The 26,912-nt window shown below is 39.1% G+C and overlaps 1 protein-coding gene across 1 annotated transcript in view; it reads left to right on the top strand.

Annotated features, from left to right (window-relative positions):
* Positions 1 to 14,322, top strand: part of LOC124181471 (heparan-sulfate 6-O-sulfotransferase 1) — a 520,983-nt gene extending 506,661 nt beyond the window's left edge. Inside the window, exons 8-10 of the transcript XR_006870474.1 lie at positions 10,746 to 10,849; positions 13,572 to 13,689; positions 13,751 to 14,322. The gene's annotated coding sequence lies outside the window, so the exon portion shown is untranslated. The remainder of the gene's footprint in view (positions 1 to 10,745; positions 10,850 to 13,571; positions 13,690 to 13,750) is intronic.
* The last annotated feature ends 12,590 nt before the right edge of the window (positions 14,323 to 26,912 follow it).

The following is a 26,912-nucleotide window of genomic DNA, read 5'->3' as shown; positions in this document are numbered from 1 at the left end:
ATTCTAATTCGCTAAGAGTCGTTTTAATGTGCTTTACAAAGTGATGCATCATGGTATAATTGTGCTCCATTATGAGTAGAAACTATCAGGATCTTATTTTTGTTAGGCTCATTGTATCTTCGTAGTTAATTTTCGTAGCAATCTACCAATTTCCATATAATGTTGTAGTTTGGTGCTGTTGCTGAGTGCGATCGAATCATTCAACGCCATTTTCCGAGAAGCTTGCATTTTCACAAATAAGGAAGTAATCTTACAAAGGTAGCGTTAGTACACCCGGATTGCTGAATTCATCTTTTTGATTTTAATCAACGGTCCAGGTTGGCAGCATGTGAGGCAATGCTTTTAATTTGATGATTTTTCATAATTTTCCATTACCTTTAGGTTTTTTTCAAACTCTCAATCGTCGTTTTCGCTTCTACTTCCAGTTCGAAGTATCTATCTGCCACGTCTTCTGGTACTGCTGAATTTTCCTATTCTCAATGAAAATAGCGATTTAATTTATTTTTGTGCTTGTTAGTTAGGAAGTTTTAGTTTTTCTCCATAACGTTTATATCTTTGTTTGTCGAGTCTGTTGGATGTCTCTTCCCGTCGATTTATTATTTCTTTAGCATTTTAGTTCTTTCTTTTTTAGGGAAGTGTCAATGTTGAAACTTTTTTTTTTGCAAATCTCTGGCATACGATGATGATTTTTTCCTGACCGTTAAAACTGCTAATTTTACAGTAGTAGAAAAGTCCTTGTATATAATACAAAGAAATACATTAAAAAGAAAATACCCAGATTTCTCCGAAAAACGGCTATTCTTATTTTCAGTATGGTTTCACACTAATATTACCTGCTAATTACCTCCTTCAAACGTTAAATATGTTTTAGTCTAAGGTTCTAAAATACTTAGTACACAAATGTTAACAACATTCTCTCTGAGATTCGAAGTAAAATTCGGATTCGTGATGACGCATGAAATGGAGATATATATTCGATGCTGCGGAACCTTGATCGAAAAATACCACATTGTGGGTTATTTACCGTAGCGCTAAATGATATATAAGTAATAAATAACAAATAAATAAGTACAGATTTAATTTATACTGAAATCGAGATTCTCGGGATGTCGAGCATTATCAGTTGCGTGCGCAACCCTCCCCGCTCCGTGCTTGGCGATGAAAGGGGGGATTTTCTGACCGTATAAACGATCGCGCTGGAGCGAGAACTGTCTGTCTATAGAGAACTTCGGTAATAAATATATCGTGACAGTAAACGAATTTAGAGACGAACCTTCCTTGTTATATATATAACCTCTTTCCTTAACCTAACCCGAACAAACAGCATTTATTTTTGCGTCGCACGGTGTCGGATCTATTACCTGTAGATATTGTGCTTTTTATAACGAGTTTATGGTGTATTCTTAAACTTACAATTAGTATTCATTATATTAGTTTGTATTTTTTAGAGTATTTCTTTAGAGGATACATTTGGCCCTTATTCTTAAAGTAGAATATAAGGGAGACCAAGGCAAAGGGGCAAATTTTTATCCTGTTCTACCTTATCCCGAATGCCCCGGTCTCCCCTGCCAAGTTTGAGTCTAATTTACCAAGTTCAAAATAATGTTTCTTCCGTATTGACACAGCCTGAAGATTTCCTGGTCTAATTTTGAACACAAATCAATTTTCGAAGACTCTTACAACATTCAACAAAATTTTTAGGATATGACAAGTATCCTGTCTTGAATGTCTTGACCACTGAACCGGTTAATTCAAATCCTAGTTTTGCGATTTGGAAGAAGAATATCAACAACACTTTTTCTGAAACAACATATTTCTAACAATACTTTTAGTATATAACAGAATCACAGGAACAATTACATAACTTAGCTGTTGCCTCAATTGTGCGTTACCGGATTGAAACTACTAGTCGTTGTCACCACCATGACGATTATCAGGACTTGTGGGGAACTCATTTTCATGGCGAAATTACCAGACCCAGATACTATTCTAACAAAAATACGATTTTGGGATACCTCATTACCTTATCTATCTAATGGCAGGACAAGTCAAGCGAACAAAAATATCGTTTATATTTATTGCAAATTCTTCAAAGACATTTTGAATCTCCAGAGACAAGATTCACTTATGTTCCGCAAGAAACGACTGATAAGGTGACTCTAAATAGCTGCAAGTTAGTAACTTCACTTTCGAAGATTGCTCAGGATTCACCTAGATAGCGCGTTGAGGAACATAACGCGACGTATTTAAATCTCAAACCACTTTATTCTGAATTATGGTCATTGTGAATAACAATCTATTCGGGACTTTGATACTGACCACACGTTTTCTGTTTTAAAAATGACCGTTAAACTAATGGACCGTCTCCAGCCCAAAAATCTTGTAACGGGGAACACGTCTACATGAATTGACGGGACATGCCAGGGTGAATGAAAGCATAATTAGTGTTATAGACACGTTCTTTATTTAACCGAGTAACTGACATTCCATTCGACACGTTTATTATTTTACGAGCCGCTACCCAGATCGATAGGGACGGTTTAATTATGTTACAAAAGGTGAAATCACCCATTCTACTCCCTTTTCTTAAGATCTAATAGTCGGCATAGATAAAAGAAGCTTGAGAGTTCTTCTGCTTGAAATGAATAAGGCTGCTGCGTCAACTAAAAAAAACAGTCTTGTTTCTGACTTTCACCAAGAAAAATACTTGCCGATAAATAAAAGACTTTTTCATAACTTTACTTTGCCGTGCCTTTAAACCCGTTAAGTTCTTGTTATGAAAGGTGAAATCACCCGTTATACCCCTCTTGTTCTGATCTAGTGGTCACCATATTGTTACGAAGGAACCTTTTCACCCTGTAGGATTAAACAAGGATATCACAAAAAGATGACTTACTTGGTTGCTGTGTCAACCGATATTATTGTGAAAACAGTCTTGTGCTAGACACAGATTGGGATTGACCTATTTCTCTTGAACAACATAATTTCCTCACGAGTTTTCATTACTTTTTATAATCGGAGAACCCTTTAACTTTAATAGTAACAGTTGTTACATTGGTGTCAGAATTATTCCGATTCGAGTCAGTGTTAGTGAGAATTTAAGGATATTTTGGGAATTTTCATTTCAAGGAGAGATATCGATTCGAAGATGCCTTGTACAAGATCTTCTTACCGACTGGCGGAAACGGCTCCTGTGAAGTCATTCCTACTACTTCGGTTGAAATTCAACCTCAACAAACACAGGATCAATCAACTCAGGTTTTGAGTTTAATTCAAGAAATTCTTCAAACTCAGCATGAGGAACGTCTTGAACGAGAGGTAATGATGGTACAAATTAATAATTTGAAGAATCAGATCCAGGAAAATTGTTCTCGCAGGAATAGATCTCCTTCCCCTGTTGTTTTGAGAGATTTTCCAATAAATCAGGATCAGGTAACAGGTATTACCCCCAGGTCAGTGTCATTTTGCCCCTCTTTTAATAGAGCTTCAGTAGAAAATAGAGTGTGTAAGAACAGAAATCTGCAGAGATTTGAACTCCCAGAATCCTCACACGCTCTAAATTATCATCATCAGATGAACGCTAGATCATGCCAAAATTTGGTAGATAACGTTCATAGAGACAGCATTTTTCATTCTGTCTCTAATAACAAACTTAAACCTGTAACTTTTGACGGTTCGACTTCCTGGACGGATTATGAACGTCTGTTCCAAATCATTGCTCGAATAAATAATTAGGAGCCTGCCATTAAAGCTGCTAATTTAATCAATTCTCTAAGATGTCTAGCTTTGACTATTTTGTCTTCTCTATCGAATTCCGATAGACTTAGATTCGGAGATGAAAATTTATCTAAATTGTATTGTTACAAAGGGTGAAATCACCCGTTTTGTCCCCTCTAGTAGTCATCATAGATAAAAGACGTTTATAAACCTCTTATGTCTTTCAAAAGAATAAGGTTGCTGCGTGAACCAACATTATTGTAAAAACAGTCTTGTTTCAGACTTTAAACGAGAAACACATATTACGCAATTAAAGCTTTTTCACAACATTTTATTCACGCTTTTGATTTTGACTTGATAATTAAACTCGCGAATCCATATTTTATTTCCGTAACGTCAAAGAACGTTACATTGGTGTCAGAAGCGGGATCTTGAGTTTCTTTTTAATCGAGTCAATTCAGTGCGCGAACTTTAACTATGAGCAATAGTCGTATGACGCGCTCACGTCGAAGGGAAAGTGGCGGAGAAGAACCTTCCATTACGGAAAATCCGCGGGTTCCTGAGATAATCTCATCACCTTCAGTGGACCCTCTTTTAACTCCTTCGACGGTCTCTCAACTTGATCTACTGAAGATCTTGACACAACAACAAGAAACTGCTGCTCAACAACAGCAACTTCTTCAGCTGCTTCTTGATCAACAAGAGCAGCGAAAGCAAAAAATCGTCATTCAACAAGAACAGCGAAAAAGAGAACAAGAACAACGAGAAAGGGAAATTGCCTCTCAGTTGGAGCAGTGGAGGCTTGATAGAGAAGCTCAAGAACGATCCGAGACCAGTCTGCATGAACTGTTCCGGACAACTGTGGCAGCTCTTCAGGCTGTTCATCAGGTGAACGGCTCAGGAGAACCGGCCGTCACCCCACGAGGTTCCAGAGTCGTTACTCCGCTTCCCTCTCCTGTTCCCTCTCCTGTTCCCTCTTCTGTTCCCGTTCCCGCTGTTCGGCAGGTCCATCATCCAGGACGGTTCCAGGATGTACGAGACTCAAGGTCTGTGCCTTTTATTAGGGGAGTAGATGAATCCCCAATTGGTAGAGTAACAGTTAATAATGAGGTTGGCTTTGCCGAGCCTCTACCTCAGGTTCAACCTCGTTATTCCCATTTAAGTCAATTAAATAATACAAGATTTCCTGGGGTTACTTCTCAAATTAACGAGAAACTTTTTTATCCTTTAAAACCGCCAATTTTTGACGGAAAGATTCCATGGGCAGATTATGAACGTCAGTTTAATACGATTGTTAAACATAATCAGTGGGACTCCGCCATGAGGGCCCACAGCCTTGCCTCTTGTCTTCGAACGCCGGTTTTGAATGTTTTAACGGCATTGTCTGAGGAAGAAATTTCCGACTATGAAAAACTTAGCTCTGCGCTTAAATTAAGATACGGAAATGACCACTTGACAAAACTGTACACAGCTCAATTACAGACGAGAAGACAAGGACGAGACGAAGACCTCGCGTCTCTTAGTCAAGATATTGAACGGATTTCTCGTGTAGCTTTGCCAGATCACGAGCCGTCTCGTAATTTATTAGCGACACAAGCTTTCTTAAACGCGATCAATGATCCAGAAATTAAAATGGCCGTTGGGACATCGGGTCTCACTTCTCTGCGGGAGGCAACGGCCAAAGCCCTCGAGGTGGAGGCAATGAGAAAACAATATTTTTGGTTGAACCGGTTTCGTAGGATTGAGGTGTCCAAAAGCACCTCAGAAAGACGAAGTTTTGAACACTCGGAAGAGTCAAAGCCTCAAAACTACAGAAATAAAAATAATAACAAGTATTATAATCGTGAAAATCGTAGTTCTCTTCAAAATCAGAGTAACAAACACGAAATTAGAGGCGCAGTTACGACCGATCAAAATGTAGTAACTTGTTTATTTTGTCATAAAATAGGACATGATGCCAATCATTGCTTTTTACTTAAAAAGAGTAGTAGAGAAATGATACAAAACTCGCATTCAGATTCCTATAATTGGCGAAGAAGAGATAAAGAGGTTGGGGAAGAAAATCCTCAATCCTAAAACTAGCTCTTCTTCTAAGGCTGGTTTGAGGAACTAGTTTCAGACGTTTTTATATAAAATTATCATTGGAGTTAACCTCTTTCTTTGAATTATTTTGGTTATGCGTGACAGGCATTCCCAACCTATTTTATTGCCTGTCAGGGAAATGAAGCTCGTCGAAGGTTAGGTAATTTTCGTGACTTCGAATCTCATTTATTGATGAAAATTTTCGATCTTCTCATTCGCTCGTCTGAGCTCAGAGTAGATTTAATTGTTTATTTGCGAGTTTCCCCAGAAACTTCTTTTGCTCGAGTTAGTTCCCGTTCTCGTGAGGAGGAATCGAGCATTTCTTTAGAGCTACTCAGAACTATTCATGAGGTTCATGAGGATTGGCTAGTAAATCAAACCTTTTCTTCTTTATCGGCTCCTGTTTTGGTTATAAATGCAGAAGCTACAGCCGATCAAGTTTTTCTAGAAACTTCTTCGGAATCGAGTTTTGTGTCGGATAGGCTTTGGTTTATTAATGTGAAAAGAGCCACGATTATTTTTCGAGGTCGATGAGTGATTGCTTGATTTTCACATTTTATTAACCTTAAGTGTCAGTTTTTGTGAATACTTTTTCAGGTTACTTGACACAGCCTTTTCCCATCCAATCTTTCCCCGATTCCTGAAGATGACTGGTGGTCTTATTTTGAAGAAGGACGCAGAAATGATTCAGATAAGATCGTTTCTTTTCTTTTGAATACATATTTAATTTATTTTATTCAAGTATTCTCCGAAATTCACTTAGTGAATTTGTATCGTTATACCACCACTCACATTTGTCCTCCAAACTTTAGGGTGTGCTGTCTCTGAAGAAGCCTTGGATTCAGTCATCCATTCCTTTTTCCTGTTTCCTATGCCGGTTCTCAGAGGGAATCAGCCTTTACGTTGCCTAGGACCCAGAGTTTTTCCAGTTATGGTTTCCCGCCTCGTTGTACTCATCTGTGTTTGATTCACCGGACTATTTTTCCCTGAAGAGGAATGAATTTTCTTTTCGACGACGATCCGGATGATTTTGATGTCTTCAAATTCATGAAGGTACACAACACTCAATAACACTAACCTTTATAAAACAAGGCACATAAATTTTTGAGATTATTTAACGCTCAACTATCTGCTCAAGGTTTTCTGTGGTTTACCTTGAGACTGTGGGCAAATGCCAGATAGTAAAACAGGGAGTCCTTAAATTTTTAGAGCCACAGCTCCAACTCACCTTTGAGCACTGACTGCTAGATCACTTTTATAATTGTTTTACCTTTCCCGAGTCGGGACGACTCTTTTCCTCGGGGGGGAGTAGTGTTACAAAGGGTGAAATCACCCGTTTTGCCCCCTCTTTAATGATTTAGTAGTCATCATAGATAAAAGACGTTTATAAACCTCTTATGTCTTTCAAAAGAATAAGGTTACTGCGCCAACCGACATTATTGTAAAAACAGTCTTGTTTCAGACTTAAAACGAGAAACACATATCTTGCATTAAAGCATTTTCGCAACATTTTATTCACGCTCTTGTTTTCTTTTGACTTGAAAATTAAACTCGCGGATTCATATTTATTTTCCGTAACGTCAAAGTACGTTACAATATTATACACAATTAGAAAATAGACGCCAGGGTCGAGACGAAGATCTTGCTACCCGAAGTCATGAACGATTAATCCGAATTCTTTACCGGGTTGTCCAACTGAAATTCGAGAACAAATAGCTTGTGCTAGATTTATCAATGCTCTATCTGATCAAAGTCTTCAACAAATTTTAAGATTGCCTGCTCCCACTTCACTTCATCAAGCAATAATTAAAGATTTAGAAATAGAAGCGATAAATAAACAGAATCTTAGTTCCAAACATATTCGACAAATTGAAACTCATCAACCGATAAATGAAATAAAAGAACAATGCATTGAATATCAGAATAGAAATGTTTCTTTTTCAACTTATAATTCTCAGTCACAGAATTATATTAATAATGATTCTAGAAAGCTTGAGAGGGAATGTCTTTTCTGTAAAAAGAAAGGACATACTTTTGAATTTTGCTTTTCATTACATAAATCATTTAAACAAAGAGAACAAGAAAAATTGAAAAGGAAAAATAGTGATAATAATAATAATCAAACCTGGATAAATTCCAATTCACAAAATAAATCTCAAGATGAATTTGTTATTCGTAGAGGTATTAATTCTGATCTCTATGCTAGGAACCATTAATGGAATTAATTATGGATGGATTATTGATACTGGAGCTGAAACATCTGTTATTCGTTCAGATTTAGTAAGAAATGTCCCTTTGAATGCGTCTTCTTCAATTTTACGCATGGCAATGGGACAAACTTCCAAGGTCTTTGGCAAAATTTTTGGCGATATTGATATTGAGAAATATTTTCAAATTTCTCATGAATTTTTTGTTGCTGATATTGAGGATGAGGGGATTTTGGGAATGGATGTTTTTCAAAACATAATTGTAACTTGAATATACAGTCTTACTCTCACATCTAAAGGAATAATTATTCCATTTCTAACAGTAAAACCTGCAAATTCTAATCAATCAAATCAAGACTCTGCTTCTTTAATAAGAGGAATAAAAGAGATTCCAGATTTACTCAATGACCTTTACGAAAAATCCTCAGAAAAATCAGATTCAATTCAGAAAATCAATTGAAAGACTTACTCTTAGAATTTCGTGAAGCATTTGTTAACGGAAAAAATGATTTGGGACGGTGTTCGTTGGCCGAACATAAGATCAATGTTGGAAATATACATGTTGACTTACGAATTGGATATTGGCAAGTTCAAATGCATCCTGAGGATAGAGAAAAGACGGCATTTGTGACTGGGCTTGGAGGACTTTGGCAATTTAAAGTTATGCCTTTTGGTTTATGTAATGCTCCTGCTACTTTTGAAAGATTAATGAAAATAGTTCTTAATGATTTAACAGGGTCTGCAGTTCTTAATGGATTTTTTCGAATTCTACCATCCCTATCTCTTGGTCTTCTCGTTTTGGTCCCAATTATTTGGTTCATGGTTCTACCAACTGTGGTTTCCCTCGTCTGGATCTCTTTTAGTCTTTTCATCTATACCCATTCTACCGAGCCATTTTTCTGGAATTTCTCCGTTGGAAATCTTCTTTCAAAATTTGCCAAAATTAAACCTGTTTCTGAGAAGCAGATGGCATCATTCTTTCAATTTTCTTCAATGGATTAGTCACTGACTTTGGCGAAGTATATTTTACATTCCCCGAGGAGAAGACGGAAATTGGTACTCGTACTGCCTTCTCAAGGTTTTGTTGTGGTTTTTTCCTTGAGAGGGAAGGCAAATGCCGGACAGAATCGGGGGGATTTTATCATTTTCGAGCCACAGCTCAAATCTCCCCGAGGGATGAGGGAAGAGAGTACCCAACTCCAATATTAAAAATTTAACTTATTAAAACGTGTTATGTTATTCTCATGTCAGTTTTATAATTATGAAACTAAAAAAAAAAAAATTTTGTTGAGTAGGGACGACTCAACTTCAGGGAGGGGGGGAGTGTTACGAAGGAACCTTTTCACCCTGTAGGATTAAACAAGGGAATATTACGAAAAGATGAATTACTTGGTTGCTGCGTCAACCGATATTATTGTGAAAACAGTCTTGTGCTAGACACAGATTGGAATTGACCTATTTCTCTTGAATATACTGTTTTAAAATAATTTCCTCACGAGTTTTCACTACTCTTTATAATCGGAGAACACTTTTACTTTAATAGTAACAGTTGTTACAATATATAAAAGACACATAATAGCTATCACATGTCATCAAATGAATAAGGCTGCTACATCAAACCGTATTATTGTAAACACAGTCCTGTTTCAGACTTCAAACCGTAAACACGTATTGCCAATAAAAGCATTTTTCTTATTTATTTATCTACGCCTGTTTGACCACTTCCCTCCGCTCAACGACCCTCAGTGTTTTCTCTAGTAACTCCCGAGAGAGTTGTAATACTTTATGCGATCGAAATTTTAAACAAACCTTACGTTACAGTATGTTTCAGTATAGTGACTCCTGCCGCAAATTGAGTAATAATGAGAAAAAAGACATTAAGAAAATTTTTTAATAAATATAATAATAAATAACCGAGGAAAACAAAATGGATATTTAATTCAACTAACTTATTGAAAAATTCTCTATTACGATACAGATAATATCGTATAAATTCACAGGTTTCCATTGTAAAATGTACTGGCCACGTAGCAAAAAGTGGTATAAGAATCATATTGCAATTCATAATATCCTGAAATATGTAATTATTATGTGACTTTGTAGTGACAAATATTAAGCAAATTGAATTGTTACATGATGGGATTTGGATGAAGTTCATTATTTTTCGATTTACGTATTATTTGGCTTGTTATTATCATTTATTTCATACACTCAGATTTGAGATTTTTTCACCTTAATAACGTGAAAAAATTTGAATAAATATGTAGGAAAAGTGTAAGGAAAAATTGACAAATCGTTTAAAAAATTATTACTTTTCAGTAATATTGCGGAGAAATTAAATTAAAAAAATTGGAAACCAAGATCAAGGGAAAGTTCAGGCTCAGACACTGTATAAAAAAATTTATGCTGATTATTTTAGGACGGGCCACCCACAATCACGGATCTCACTTCGGCAACGCATGGCAAAGAAAGTTACATTGGGTAGTTCAAATTTACCCCAATAATTAATAAATCAAACTTGAAAAATATGAAATGAATTTTTTAAAAAAATAATCTTCAATTTTATTAAATAACTGATGACAGATTAGACCAACATTAAGCATTATGGAATACGAGGATGTGGAACAAGCCGATAATTATGAGTATTAAAAAAGGAATAGGAGAAAGTAAATTAATGTAAAATGTTCACGCAGTTTGGATATCGTGAAAAAATGACAATTCATGAACTGTTGATTTTAGCGTGAAAGAGGAATTGGAGTCAAGATGATCCGTGATGGAAATTGTCTCTTCATCTCGTTATCGATTGCCTTTTCAATGCACAAGAGAGACACGGCAATGCCGGGGTAAGCAATTATACACACATAAAACGTTATTGACAAAAAGTTGACAGAATTGCATTATTGGCGGTGAGTCATATCGTAACGAAGGTGTGTTCACACCCCTTATACACCCTGGCACGACCGATGCCGATATAATATTGATCAAATGTTTAATCATTTGTCTAATGTAGTCAGTCTGCGGACAAGTATACAGGAGCACTTCGTGCCTAAATAAATCCGCTTTTCGCATATTATTCTTTTTTTGTGAGACATTTATTCTCGTGGACGCAATTCAAGATTGCCCTTTATTCTTTAACATGCATGTAATAAAATCCATAAATTACTGGTTGCTGTGACAACCTAGATGATTGTAAGAATAAACAGTCAAGCTTTCCAGATTTGGAAAGGGGTACACGTATTTCAACGCATTTTGCAAAACATTAAATCATTTAACGCCATGAAGTAACATAAAATCGTGACAAGCTCAATTAAATCACATAAACGTTACGCGTATCATACGAGGAAATCTGGGCCTACATACGAGTGATGTAGAGCACACCGTACCTACTTGCATTAATTCTCAAAATGGGTTTACCCGACGGGACATTCACATGCAAAACACGTTATTTTTCCAAGGGAAACCATCCGTGAAAAGTCGAAAATCTCATAAATTTACACGAGATTGTACCTTTTTCCACACGAATAACAAATCTACATGGCTATCCATGAAATGTAGGGAATTAATTGATCATTTGTTTATTCATGTACGGTTGTTCAGGCAACAGTTATTGTTGTAAAAACAATTCAGTCTCATGACTTTGACCCGAAAAAAATTTACTTGACCCAATGACGTCAAGTACTACATGAAATAGTATTGGGGAAAATCGTAAATCTAACAAGTTCACTTTGCTTTTAGGATTGAGATCGCCACACGGGTTTTCATATGTTAACTGAAATCACTATATCAGTGATTTCTCAGTGATTTCATCTAATACCGAACTATTTAACCGATTTTTAAGACTCGATCATACGCTAATCGAATTCAGCTATGTGATAAAAATAAAAATAAAAATATACGATCCCACGGTCATCAAAAATCAATAACAAATTGTCTATAAAACGCGAATGAGCGAATGAATGTGAATTGAAAAAACTGACCTCGTGGTTTGTACACAAACCAAATTTTCGTTGCAGGAGATCGAAGATAAACGCCTACGCGTTCGTTCCTCGTTAATCAGTTTGCGTAGCGTCGCATCTCGGAAAAATGTTCGTCTCTCTGGTGTTGCGTTGTGTTCGAAGCTCGTGGAACATTTCAATCATCAGGTCGATGAGTCTGGCTGAATCATCGGGCTCTCACCGTCCTTGCCTTCCTCTCGTAATCACCACTTCATATTCGGGATCAACCAACCATAGAATTTAATTATGGCATAAATCACGAAATCAGCATTACTTCTGGCGTATTTGAAATAGGCAAGAGGAAAAATTACGAGCCAAGCCGTTTAATTTGGACACTCGTAAACACGTCTTTACTCTTAAATATCTCGTGAAGAACTGTTTTTCTTCACAACTGTTTATCACCTAGATACGGGTTCCTTTTATTTCGTTTATTGTTAGTCTTCTGTCAAGTATTTTTAATGGGCCATGTATCGCATATACTGGGAGACCGTAATTTTAGAAATCACACACCGTAATATTGTTCATTGTGGAACGCCATTTAATAAGCATTACGTTAATTAAGCTACATCGAAGGGGAGGGGCAAACTATTAACGTAGTATTATAGTTATGTCGGATTGTTTCATCGGTTCGACTAAATATGATTTCAAATGTGCAAAATAGAAATAAAATGTTTGCATCAAGAACGAATATATGGCGCAGTCTCCATGAGTCCAACAAACAGAATCTTCATAGATTAGGAAATCTATCCTTTTGGGAGGTGATTCCATTTATTTGTGGGCCATATTACTGATATCGATAGAACCTGGTTAAAAAGTTGGCTATACTAAGAAAAATTATTTTCCACTGCACTTTGCAATGCTATAGGTCATATGTTATTTATTTAATTTTTTTAATAGAACGGCCATTTTTACAGCAAAATATTGAGATGTATTTTTGTGACTCGATCGGGCAAACGCGTGCTACATTTATTTTACATTGGTTTTGCAATTCGCGTTAAACTTACTTGTTTTTTAAATTCACGTAGGTATATCGATTATTTGGATCTTGAATGGAATTCTGATGGCATACATTCGGAATCCATCTATATTTCATACTTTCATTTGCATACATACGATTCTTTTAAAACGTGTTCGTAATCTTATTTGCATTTCATGGATTACTTCGTTTTGCGTAAAAAGGGACTAATTTGTGATATGACTTGGTAAGACGGTGTTTACTGGCTCATTGAGTGAAATATCCAAGCTCGTCGCAAAGCCTCGCTTCGACGAATGAAAACTTGGACGGTGATTGGGAAAACGTAATTATTTCGGACCAAGCTTCTTTTCGAGCACGTTCTCCCATCAATCACAGCTCGACTAGCCACGCCAATAAGCTAACATAGCGAACCGTGAAACACACAAAAAACTAAAGATTTTCTTCGTAATTTCTCTACTGTTAGACCCACGCTCATTCAAATGTGTTTTCCGTATTTCTGAGGGTTTAAGTAGCCCAGAAAGGGTCTAGCAAATCGATTCTAAGACTGAACAGTTTTTGCTCAAAAAAGTAAGGCTAACCCCTTTGGATTTTCAGTGACATTTTTGAGGATTTTGGATGATTCTGGGATTCATTCTTTGATGAACTACCTACGTCGACGTAATTTTGCAAGATGAATCGATTGAGCGCAGTAAAAGTTCGCTGCGAACAACAGGTGAGGACAACCAACGAAATTTTTTAGTATTCTTTCGGCTGTTGGTTCAACGCTGTTTTAGATGTCTTCTTCGTACTGCTAACGGCCCATCCAGTCCAATAACAGCCGTACAAAACGATACCAGACGGAAAAATTTCTGGGTCCAGAAAGTGCAAAAGAAGCAAAGCCAACTTTCTCAGTAGTGGATCAAAATTCACGACCAAAATACATAAAATTTGCACAGGGTTTTCAAACAGGTTAAGAAGTAAAATCGTAAATTTATATTTTTATGTTTATTCAATAAGCCTTAATTCTAAAACAAGTGTTTGTGCGTCAGTGTGTAGTAATTTAACAAGTTACCAAATAGCACAAAAATAGAAGACCAGAAGGAATTTGAAAGTATAATTGGACATTAAATAATAATTCTGATTATCTGGGAAAAACTAGATCTAATTTTACTTAGAAATAAAAAGTTAGATCTTATCAAAAACTACAAACGCCTAATAATCGACAAAGACCTAAGCGATAGTAAGAAATCCTTTTCCTTAATCCTTTATCCGGCGATAGTTAGCCTTAATACTAGCTCATGAGAATACGTGAACTTTATGATTTCATTATGGTGTAAAAGAACATTAGCCCAAATCTACGATGCGCTTTGTCCCCTAAGTCGAGTTTCAGCAGGTAACGGACCTAGAACGCAGAAACTACGAAGATCTTGTCCCCGAAGTCGAGTTTCACCAGGTAACGGAGCTGGAGCACGGAAACTACGAAGCGCTTGTCCTGGAAGTCGAGCTGCATCAGGAGCGCAGGATCAGGAGGTACAGAACCCGGTACTCGAAATCTGCGGAGCGCGATTCTCATCCGTCCGCTCTACTGCGTGGTTGTTTCCGGACTGTGGAATTCAGCTAGTTGATTTTCGTCTCTATAGATCGATGACGAGTATATACGTGTATAGCCGTATTGTTATAGATAATTTAGTTTGTCTCCTGGAAAATTATCAAATTTACAGTATGCATGACGTATTAATCGTAAATGGATCATATATATTAATATCGTACATGGACCGCATATACATATACACTTTTTGGTCTCTGCATTGTTATGACATCTGATCTATCATTATATATCATCCACGTATACATACTTTTCCCGGGTACCTATACTTTAATTAGATCGGGCCAAGTACTGGCTTGGGCTTACCATGGCGATGACTGTGTTACTCGGAAAGCGAATGCAGCCAGCATCATGTCGGAATCGGTAACTCTCTGATGTTCTGCGATAAGTTCTCAACTCTACCCTTGGAAAATCTGTGGGGGCGCAGGCGCACGACGATTTTTGGTTGTCACACCAAAGCCCATTGGGACAACTGTCTTTATATTCCTCAGTCAAGGTATTCTTCAGTCAACGGATAATGTACGTACAGTGATTTTCAAATCTGGCTCGTCGTTGATCACGGGCTCAAGTAAGCGACGTTACCAAATATTCGCACGCCTACAAGCAAACGCGTTCGGCGTACGTTCTCGTTGGTTTATCGTGAAATATTTCTTCAGAATTTCCGAGAACCCTCGTTTTTTTTTGGCACCTATAGAATTCTGATATTTCATACTACGTATACATCGGTTTTTGTGTAAGCCGTAACTCGTTAAAGGTAAAAAAACCTTCAACTGCATTTTTGACAATGATAGATCGGCCGTAACCCCCGTTTTATAAAAGTTCATTCTCATCGGTTTTCAACATAATTTATTTCTGTTATGTGCCCGATAACTAACCCCTAAATTTCGGACACTTGGACTACTTCACTTTGTGAACAATATACCAAATCTTAGAAACTCTCCTGAGTCAGTCGATTACCGGAAAAACCACTTTAAGCTTACTCTTAATGCGCTGCGATCAACAGATAAAAAGTTACAGCCAAAAAACAGAAGATTTCCCTTCGAACTTTTCTGCTGTTGGTTCCACGCTCTTTTCGATGCGTGAAACTGTCGGCTCCGAATATGAAGATAAGAATTAGGCGAGTCCCTTTGTATTTTTGGCGAAAATTTTCGCGATTTTGAAAAGTGCTGAAATAATATCTTTCATACACTATTCCGACGTAATTTTACGAGAGAAATCGATTGGGCGCAGTACCAATACGCTGCGATCAACGCATCAAAAGTTACAGCCGAAAAACGAAACCCTGTGATTTCGACATTTTTCAGCAGATGCTTTTTCCTTCGTAACTTCTTTCCTGTTGATTCCACGCTCTTTTCGCTGCGTTCTCTGAGTTCCTGGGGATCCAATTGGTCAGGAAAGAGTCATACAACTCTCATCTGAGACCACAAATTTTTGGCTCCAAAAATGAAGAAAAACGTAAGGCTAACCCCTTTCCATTTTTGGCGAAAATTTTTGCGATTCTGAAAAGTGCTGAAATGAATTCTTTCTGGCACTAATCAGACGTAATTTTGCGAGACAAATCGATTAAGCGCAGTCCCGATACGCTGCGAGCAGCGAATCAAAAGTTACAGCCAAAAAACAAAACCTGTGATTATATGAATCCTTACGTAATGTTTTTGATGTGTTCTTATACTGAAAATATTTATTGCTATTCCAGGTACAACCCGAGGTGGTTATCGGTGGTTGTTCGAGGTGGTTGGCGATTGTTGGAGGTGGTCGGAGGTGGACGAGGAGGAGGACGAACTGAACTGAGTCTCAAAGCCCTGTTGACATAAAAGCAGCTATTCGACAGAAATTATAGTTTATAGTTTACACAGCCCATTGCATGATATTTCATTACAAATACATATGTTTCAATGTATTTAGGAATAATTTATGAAATATACAGAAGTCATGTGCAAACAATAAATGAATTGATTCGACCGCAGTTTGATGTATTCATTAGAGCTTTAACAATAAATTTGAGCTTTGTTACTTCTTTTATTTTATTATGGATAATCAAAAACATTTTCGACTAATCATGCTGTGGAAGCATGGGGATTAAACCAAACGTAGCAAAAGATTAGAAACAGTGTATGTACAGTACGGGTATTTTTCTCATAATGCAAATAGAATAGAATACCACGCCTTGCGAATTAGCTTTCCAGTCTGAGATGAATGATGAATTTTAAGGACTGCATTATCGTTGTTGAATACTCTACGCCTCATTGGAAACGAGAATCTGTAACGATAAAATTGATGCATCGGATCATCGTCGACTTTAACTTTTGAAATGTCCTACCATTTTCGAACACCTCCTACTTCCCCCTGCCACCTCCGACCATCAATGGCCACTTTCGACCACCCCCTAACACCTTCTGCCAGCGCCGACCACCTCCTAACATTTCCGAACACCTCCGACCATCCTATTTAGCTATATTACCAGATTAGCTATGATATGAAAAGAGAAGAATTATTCATTTCGAAATGGAATTCTATTCGACGCGCGCTCGATGTATTCCATAACATTAGTATTCATAATTATTCCAACAACTTTTCATTTGCTCTCTCGATCTTGAATTTTCATAGGCATAGAATCGAAACGTTGTTTTAGCTGGTCGCAAGTGAAGTATCTGCGTTGGGTAGAGGAGCAGAATTGTTTTTCGAAAAGTATTCGGATGGAAAAAAATTCAGAGTAACTGTAATACATCACGGATGCGCTAATTTTGAACGAGATGAAATGGATGCTTCGTATATGAGACGATATTTAACGCTGCGTAGTGGTTTAAAGACCTAGAAATGTGATAGGGAGAGAAAGAACGACGCTTCTTAACACTTTGAGTGTATTTTAACACACATTTGAAAAATACGAGCGAAATTTTTCATCATCCAACTGTCGCAGAACGGCAGCGTTATTAGCCGACCCGTTCACTGAAGAATATATCCTCAATCAACGGCTGACCATCGAAGGGCCTGGCCGCTTGAGTCTGGAATCGGCAGGAGAGATAAAGTGTGTATTTCTTGTATGAAATGTGAAAGCTAAAATCATTATACATCATATCATATCATCATACCTTATACATCATACATCATACATCGTACATCATACATCGTACATCATACATCATCATACATAGTATCAAAGTTCGAAACCATAGTTTGGATGTCGGACGTTCAGAAAGTGACGTCACCAATTCAAAATCAGCTAGCCGAATTTCTCAGTCTGGAAACAACCGCGCAGTAGAGCGGACGTAGGAGGATCGCGCTCCGCAAATTTCGAGTACCGGGTTCTCAACCTCCCGGATCCCGCGCTTCGGGTCCGCTACGCGGTGAAACTCAACTTCCAGGATAAGCGCTCCGTGGTTCCTGGTTCACGTTTACAATAAATTATTTCAATTCGTTTTTCGCGCAACCCCAAATTCGGTGGCTGTCAGTCCGCTAATAAAATTTCTCGACTTCCAGGATAAGCGCTCCGTGGTTTCTCGTTCACGTTTACAATAAATTATTTCAATTCGTTTTTCGCGCAACCCCAAATTCGGTGGCTGTCAGTCCGCTAATAAAATTTCTCGACTTCCAGGATCAGCGCTCCGTGATTCCTCGTTCACGTTTACAATAAATTATTTCAATTCGTTTTTCGCGCAACCCCAAATTCGGTGGCTGTCAGTCCGCTAATAAAATTTCTCGACTTCCAGGATCAGCGCTCCGTGGTTCCTCGTTCACGTTTACAATAAATTATTTCAATTCGTTTTTCGCGCAACCCCAAATTCGGTGGCTGTCAGTCCGCTAATAAAATTTCTCGACTTCCAGGATAAGCGCTCCGTGGTTTCTCGTTCACGTTTACAATAAATTATTTCAATTCGTTTTTCGCGCAACCCCAAATTCGGTGGCTGTCAGTCCGCTAATAAAATTTCTCGACTTCCAGGATAAGCGCTCCGTGGTTTCTCGTTCACGTTTACAATAAATTATTTCAATTCGTTTTTCGCGCAACCCCAAATTCGGTGGCTGTCAGTCCGCTAATAAAATTTCTCGACTTCCAGGATCAGCGCTCCGTGATTCCTCGTTCACGTTTACAATAAATTATTTCAATTCGTTTTTCGCGCAACCCCAAATTCGGTGGCTGTCAGTCCGCTAATAAAATTTCTCGACTTCCAGGATAAGCGCTCCGTGGTTTCTCGTTCACGTTTACAATAAATTATTTCAATTCGTTTTTCGCGCAACCCCAAATTCGGTGGCTGTCAGTCCGCTAATAAAATTTCTCGACTTCCAGGATAAGCGCTCCGTGGTTTCTCGTTCACGTTTACAATAAATTATTTCAATTCGTTTTTCGCGCAACCCCAAATTCGGTGGCTGTCAGTCCGCTAATAAAATTTCTCGACTTCCAGGATCAGCGCTCCGTGGTTCCTCGTTCACGTTTACAATAAATTATTTCAATTCGTTTTTCGCGCAACCCCAAATTCGGTGGCTGTCAGTCCGCTAATAAAATTTCTCGACTTCCAGGATAAGCGCTCCGTGGTTTCTCGTTCACGTTTACAATAAATTATTTCAATTCGTTTTTCGCGCAACCCCAAATTCGGTGGCTGTCAGTCCGCTAATAAAATTTCTCGACTTCCAGGATCAGCGCTCCGTGATTCCTCGTTCACGTTTACAATAAATTATTTCAATTCGTTTTTCGCGCAACCCCAAATTCGGTGGCTGTCAGTCCGCTAATAAAATTTCTCGACTTCCAGGATCAGCGCTCCGTGGTTCCTCGTTCACGTTTACAATAAATTATTTCAATTCGTTTTTCGCGCAACCCCAAATTCGGTGGCTGTCAGTCCGCTAATAAAATTTCTCGACTTCCAGGATAAGCGCTCCGTGGTTTCTCGTTCACGTTTACAATAAATTATTTCAATTCGTTTTTCGCGCAACCCCAAATTCGGTGGCTGTCAGTCCGCTAATAAAATTTCTCGACTTCCAGGATCAGCGCTCCGTGATTCCTCGTTCACGTTTACAATAAATTATTTCAATTCGTTTTTCGCGCAACCCCAAATTCGGTGGCTGTCAGTCCGCTAATAAAATTTCTCGACTTCCAGGATCAGCGCTCCGTGGTTCCTCGTTCACGTTTACAATAAATTATTTCAATTCGTTTTTCGCGCAACCCCAAATTCGGTGGCTGTCAGTCCGCTAATAAAATTTCTCGACTTCCAGGATAAGCGCTCCGTGGTTTCTCGTTCACGTTTACAATAAATTATTTCAATTCGTTTTTCGCGCAACCCCAAATTCGGTGGCTGTCAGTCCGCTAATAAAATTTCTCGACTTCCAGGATAAGCGCTCCGTGGTTTCTCGTTCACGTTTACAATAAATTATTTCAATTCGTTTTTCGCGCAACCCCAAATTCGGTGGCTGTCAGTCCGCTAATAAAATTTCTCGACTTCCAGGATCAGCGCTCCGTGGTTCCTCGTTCACGTTTACAATAAATTATTTCAATTCGTTTTTCGCGCAACCCCAAATTCGGTGGCTGTCAGTCCGCTAATAAAATTTCTCGACTTCCAGGATCAGCGCTCCGTGGTTCCTCGTTCACGTTTACAATAAATTATTTCAATTCGTTTTTCGCGCAACCCCAAATTCGGTGGCTGTCAGTCCGCTAATAAAATTTCTCGACTTCCAGGATAAGCGCTCCGTGGTTTCTCGTTCACGTTTACAATAAATTATTTCAATTCGTTTTTCGCGCAACCCCAAATTCGGTGGCTGTCAGTCCGCTAATAAAATTTCTCGACTTCCAGGATCAGCGCTCCGTGGTTCCTCGTTCACGTTTACAATAAATTATTTCAATTCGTTTTTCGCGCAACCCCAAATTCGGTGGCTGTCAGTCCGCTAATAAAATTTCTCGACTTCCAGGATCAGCGCTCCGTGATTCCTCGTTCACGTTTACAATAAATTATTTCAATTCGTTTTTCGCGCAACCCCAAATTCGGTGGCTGTCAGTCCGCTAATAAAATTTCTCGACTTCCAGGATCAGCGCTCCGTGGTTCCTCGTTCACGTTTACAATAAATTATTTCAATTCGTTTTTCGCGCAACCCCAAATTCGGTGGCTGTCAGTCCGCTAATAAAATTTCTCGACTTCCAGGATAAGCGCTCCGTGGTTTCTCGTTCACGTTTACAATAAATTATTTCAATTCGTTTTTCGCGCAACCCCAAATTCGGTGGCTGTCAGTCCGCTAATAAAATTTCTCGACTTCCAGGATAAGCGCTCCGTGGTTTCTCGTTCACGTTTACAATAAATTATTTCAATTCGTTTTTCGCGCAACCCCAAATTCGGTGGCTGTCAGTCCGCTAATAAAATTTCTCGACTTCCAGGATCAGCGCTCCGTGGTTCCTCGTTCACGTTTACAATAAATTATTTCAATTCGTTTTTCGCGCAACCCCAAATTCGGTGGCTGTCAGTCCGCTAATAAAATTTCTCGACTTCCAGGATAAGCGCTCCGTGGTTTCTCGTTCACGTTTACAATAAATTATTTCAATTCGTTTTTCGCGCAACCCCAAATTCGGTGGCTGTCAGTCCGCTAATAAAATTTCTCGACTTCCAGGATCAGCGCTCCGTGATTCCTCGTTCACGTTTACAATAAATTATTTCAATTCGTTTTTCGCGCAACCCCAAATTCGGTGGCTGTCAGTCCGCTAATAAAATTTCTCGACTTCCAGGATAAGCGCTCCGTGGTTTCTCGTTCACGTTTACAATAAATTATTTCAATTCGTTTTTCGCGCAACCCCAAATTCGGTGGCTGTCAGTCCGCTAATAAAATTTCTCGACTTCCAGGATAAGCGCTCCGTGGTTTCTCGTTCACGTTTACAATAAATTATTTCAATTCGTTTTTCGCGCAACCCCAAATTCGGTGGCTGTCAGTCCGCTAATAAAATTTCTCGACTTCCAGGATCAGCGCTCCGTGATTCCTCGTTCACGTTTACAATAAATTATTTCAATTCGTTTTTCGCGCAACCCCAAATTCGGTGGCTGTCAGTCCGCTAATAAAATTTCTCGACTTCCAGGATCAGCGCTCCGTGGTTCCTCGTTCACGTTTACAATAAATTATTTCAATTCGTTTTTCGCGCAACCCCAAATTCGGTGGCTGTCAGTCCGCTAATAAAATTTCTCGACTTCCAGGATAAGCGCTCCGTGGTTTCTCGTTCACGTTTACAATAAATTATTTCAATTCGTTTTTCGCGCAACCCCAAATTCGGTGGCTGTCAGTCCGCTAATAAAATTTCTCGACTTCCAGGATAAGCGCTCCGTGGTTTCTCGTTCACGTTTACAATAAATTATTTCAATTCGTTTTTCGCGCAACCCCAAATTCGGTGGCTGTCAGTCCGCTAATAAAATTTCTCGACTTCCAGGATCAGCGCTCCGTGGTTCCTCGTTCACGTTTACAATAAATTATTTCAATTCGTTTTTCGCGCAACCCCAAATTCGGTGGCTGTCAGTCCGCTAATAAAATTTCTCGACTTCCAGGATCAGCGCTCCGTGGTTCCTCGTTCACGTTTACAATAAATTATTTCAATTCGTTTTTCGCGCAACCCCAAATTCGGTGGCTGTCAGTCCGCTAATAAAATTTCTCGACTTCCAGGATAAGCGCTCCGTGGTTTCTCGTTCACGTTTACAATAAATTATTTCAATTCGTTTTTCGCGCAACCCCAAATTCGGTGGCTGTCAGTCCGCTAATAAAATTTCTCGACTTCCAGGATCAGCGCTCCGTGGTTCCTCGTTCACGTTTACAATAAATTATTTCAATTCGTTTTTCGCGCAACCCCAAATTCGGTGGCTGTCAGTCCGCTAATAAAATTTCTCGACTTCCAGGATAAGCGCTCCGTGGTTTCTCGTTCACGTTTACAATAAATTATTTCAATTCGTTTTTCGCGCAACCCCAAATTCGGTGGCTGTCAGTCCGCTAATAAAATTTCTCGACTTCCAGGATCAGCGCTCCGTGGTTCCTCGTTCACGTTTACAATAAATTATTTCAATTCGTTTTTCGCGCAACCCCAAATTCGGTGGCTGTCAGTCCGCTAATAAAATTTCTCGACTTCCAGGATCAGCGCTCCGTGGTTCCTCGTTCACGTTTACAATAAATTATTTCAATTCGTTTTTCGCGCAACCCCAAATTCGGTGGCTGTCAGTCCGCTAATAAAATTTCTCGACTTCCAGGATAAGCGCTCCGTGGTTTCTCGTTCACGTTTACAATAAATTATTTCAATTCGTTTTTCGCGCAACCCCAAATTCGGTGGCTGTCAGTCCGCTAATAAAATTTCTCGACTTCCAGGATAAGCGCTCCGTGGTTTCTCGTTCACGTTTACAATAAATTATTTCAATTCGTTTTTCGCGCAACCCCAAATTCGGTGGCTGTCAGTCCGCTAATAAAATTTCTCGACTTCCAGGATCAGCGCTCCGTGGTTCCTCGTTCACGTTTACAATAAATTATTTCAATTCGTTTTTCGCGCAACCCCAAATTCGGTGGCTGTCAGTCCGCTAATAAAATTTCTCGACTTCCAGGATAAGCGCTCCGTGGTTTCTCGTTCACGTTTACAATAAATTATTTCAATTCGTTTTTCGCGCAACCCCAAATTCGGTGGCTGTCAGTCCGCTAATAAAATTTCTCGACTTCCAGGATAAGCGCTCCGTGGTTTCTCGTTCACGTTTACAATAAATTATTTCAATTCGTTTTTCGCGCAACCCCAAATTCGGTGGCTGTCAGTCCGCTAATAAAATTTCTCGACTTCCAGGATAAGCGCTCCGTGGTTTCTCGTTCACGTTTACAATAAATTATTTCAATTCGTTTTTCGCGCAACCCCAAATTCGGTGGCTGTCAGTCCGCTAATAAAATTTCTCGACTTCCAGGATAAGCGCTCCGTGGTTTCTCGTTCACGTTTACAATAAATTATTTCAATTCGTTTTTCGCGCAACCCCAAATTCGGTGGCTGTCAGTCCGCTAATAAAATTTCTCGACTTCCAGGATAAGCGCTCCGTGGTTTCTCGTTCACGTTTACAATAAATTATTTCAATTCGTTTTTCGCGCAACCCCAAATTCGGTGGCTGTCAGTCCGCTAATAAAATTTCTCGACTTCCAGGATAAGCGCTCCGTGGTTTCTCGTTCACGTTTACAATAAATTATTTCAATTCGTTTTTCGCGCAACCCCAAATTCGGTGGCTGTCAGTCCGCTAATAAAATTTCTCGACTTCCAGGATCAGCGCTCCGTGGTTCCTCGTTCACGTTTACAATAAATTATTTCAATTCGTTTTTCGCGCAACCCCAAATTCGGTGGCTGTCAGTCCGCTAATAAAATTTCTCGACTTCCAGGATAAGCGCTCCGTGGTTTCTCGTTCACGTTTACAATAAATTATTTCAATTCGTTTTTCGCGCAACCCCAAATTCGGTGGCTGTCAGTCCGCTAATAAAATTTCTCGACTTCCAGGATAAGCGCTCCGTGGTTTCTCGTTCACGTTTACAATAAATTATTTCAATTCGTTTTTCGCGCAACCCCAAATTCGGTGGCTGTCAGTCCGCTAATAAAATTTCTCGACTTCCAGGATCAGCGCTCCGTGGTTCCTCGTTCACGTTTACAATAAATTATTTCAATTCGTTTTTCGCGCAACCCCAAATTCGGTGGCTGTCAGTCCGCTAATAAAATTTCTCGACTTCCAGGATCAGCGCTCCGTGGTTCCTCGTTCACGTTTACAATAAATTATTTCAATTCGTTTTTCGCGCAACCCCAAATTCGGTGGCTGTCAGTCCGCTAATAAAATTTCTCGACTTCCAGGATAAGCGCTCCGTGGTTTCTCGTTCACGTTTACAATAAATTATTTCAATTCGTTTTTCGCGCAACCCCAAATTCGGTGGCTGTCAGTCCGCTAATAAAATTTCTCGACTTCCAGGATAAGCGCTCCGTGGTTTCTCGTTCACGTTTACAATAAATTATTTCAATTCGTTTTTCGCGCAACCCCAAATTCGGTGGCTGTCAGTCCGCTAATAAAATTTCTCGACTTCCAGGATCAGCGCTCCGTGGTTCCTCGTTCACGTTTACAATAAATTATTTCAATTCGTTTTTCGCGCAACCCCAAATTCGGTGGCTGTCAGTCCGCTAATAAAATTTCTCGACTTCCAGGATAAGCGCTCCGTGGTTTCTCGTTCACGTTTACAATAAATTATTTCAATTCGTTTTTCGCGCAACCCCAAATTCGGTGGCTGTCAGTCCGCTAATAAAATTTCTCGACTTCCAGGATAAGCGCTCCGTGGTTTCTCGTTCACGTTTACAATAAATTATTTCAATTCGTTTTTCGCGCAACCCCAAATTCGGTGGCTGTCAGTCCGCTAATAAAATTTCTCGACTTCCAGGATAAGCGCTCCGTGGTTTCTCGTTCACGTTTACAATAAATTATTTCAATTCGTTTTTCGCGCAACCCCAAATTCGGTGGCTGTCAGTCCGCTAATAAAATTTCTCGACTTCCAGGATAAGCGCTCCGTGGTTTCTCGTTCACGTTTACAATAAATTATTTCAATTCGTTTTTCGCGCAACCCCAAATTCGGTGGCTGTCAGTCCGCTAATAAAATTTCTCGACTTCCAGGATAAGCGCTCCGTGGTTTCTCGTTCACGTTTACAATAAATTATTTCAATTCGTTTTTCGCGCAACCCCAAATTCGGTGGCTGTCAGTCCGCTAATAAAATTTCTCGACTTCCAGGATCAGCGCTCCGTGGTTCCTCGTTCACGTTTACAATAAATTATTTCAATTCGTTTTTCGCGCAACCCCAAATTCGGTGGCTGTCAGTCCGCTAATAAAATTTCTCGACTTCCAGGATCAGCGCTCCGTGGTTCCTGGTTCACGTTTACAATAAATTATTTCAATTCGTTTTTCGCGCAACCCCAAATTCGGTGGCTGTCAGTCCGCTAATAAAATTTCTCGACTTCCAGGATCAGCGCTCCGTGGTTCCTGGTTCACGTTTACAATAAATTATTTCAATTCGTTTTTCGCGCAACCCCAAATTCGGTGGCTGTCAGTCCGCTAATAAAATTTCTCGACTTCCAGGATAAGCGCTCCGTGGTTTCTCGTTCACGTTTACAATAAATTATTTCAATTCGTTTTTCGCGCAACCCCAAATTCGGTGGCTGTCAGTCCGCTAATAAAATTTCTCGACTTCCAGGATAAGCGCTCCGTGGTTTCTCGTTCACGTTTACAATAAATTATTTCAATTCGTTTTTCGCGCAACCCCAAATTCGGTGGCTGTCAGTCCGCTAATAAAATTTCTCGACTTCCAGGATCAGCGCTCCGTGGTTCCTCGTTCACGTTTACAATAAATTATTTCAATTCGTTTTTCGCGCAACCCCAAATTCGGTGGCTGTCAGTCCGCTAATAAAATTTCTCGACTTCCAGGATCAGCGCTCCGTGGTTCCTGGTTCACGTTTACAATAAATTATTTCAATTCGTTTTTCGCGCAACCCCAAATTCGGTGGCTGTCAGTCCGCTAATAAAATTTCTCGACTTCCAGGATAAGCGCTCCGTGGTTCCTGGTTCACGTTTACAATAAATTATTTCAATTCGTTTTTCGCGCAACCCCAAATTCGGTGGCTGTCAGTCCGCTAATAAAATTTCTCGACTTCCAGGATGAGCGCTCCGTGGTTCCTGGTTCACGTTTACAATAAATTATTTCAATTCGTTTTTCGCGCAACCCCAAATTCGGTAGCTGTCACTCGGTCGTTGGGGGTGGTTGAAGATGGTCGGCGGTGGACGAGGAGGAGGACAAGGAGGACGAGGATTTGTGCTCGGTGAGTAAAACACTCTTATAATATTTCATGGCAATTGTAATTATATTTTATTTGAAATATTTCAAACTAGTCATGTTTACAATAAATTATTTCAATTCATTTTTCGTGCAAGCACATATTCGGTAGCTATGAATAATCTTATACAATTTGTTATGTTATTAATTCATTAATTAATATTCTTATAATATTTAATGGCAATTGTGATTATATTTCATCTGAAATATTACAAACTTGTTACGTTTACAATAAATTATTTCGATTCCTTTTTCGTGCAAGCACATATTCAGTAGCTATGAATAATCTTGTACAATTTATTATATTATTAATTAATTGATTAATTACATTAATCCTTACACTATATTTTTAATGTGTTCCTATACTAAAAATATTCATTACTATTCCAGGTATTACCCGAGGTGGTCGGAGGTGGACGAGGAGGAGGACGAGCTGGACGAGGAGGAAGACCAGGTGGACGAGGAGGACGAGGAGGAGGCGGGGTGGGTCGTGGGAGAGGACCTCTCCTCTCCTTAGAGGAGGGGACGG

Source organism: Neodiprion fabricii, chromosome 4 (genome assembly GCF_021155785.1).
Source record: "Neodiprion fabricii isolate iyNeoFabr1 chromosome 4, iyNeoFabr1.1, whole genome shotgun sequence".
Taxonomy (NCBI): Eukaryota; Metazoa; Arthropoda; class Insecta; order Hymenoptera; family Diprionidae; genus Neodiprion; species Neodiprion fabricii.
Note: the sequence above shows the minus strand (reverse complement) of the source record. Positions and strands in the feature narration are given on the sequence as shown.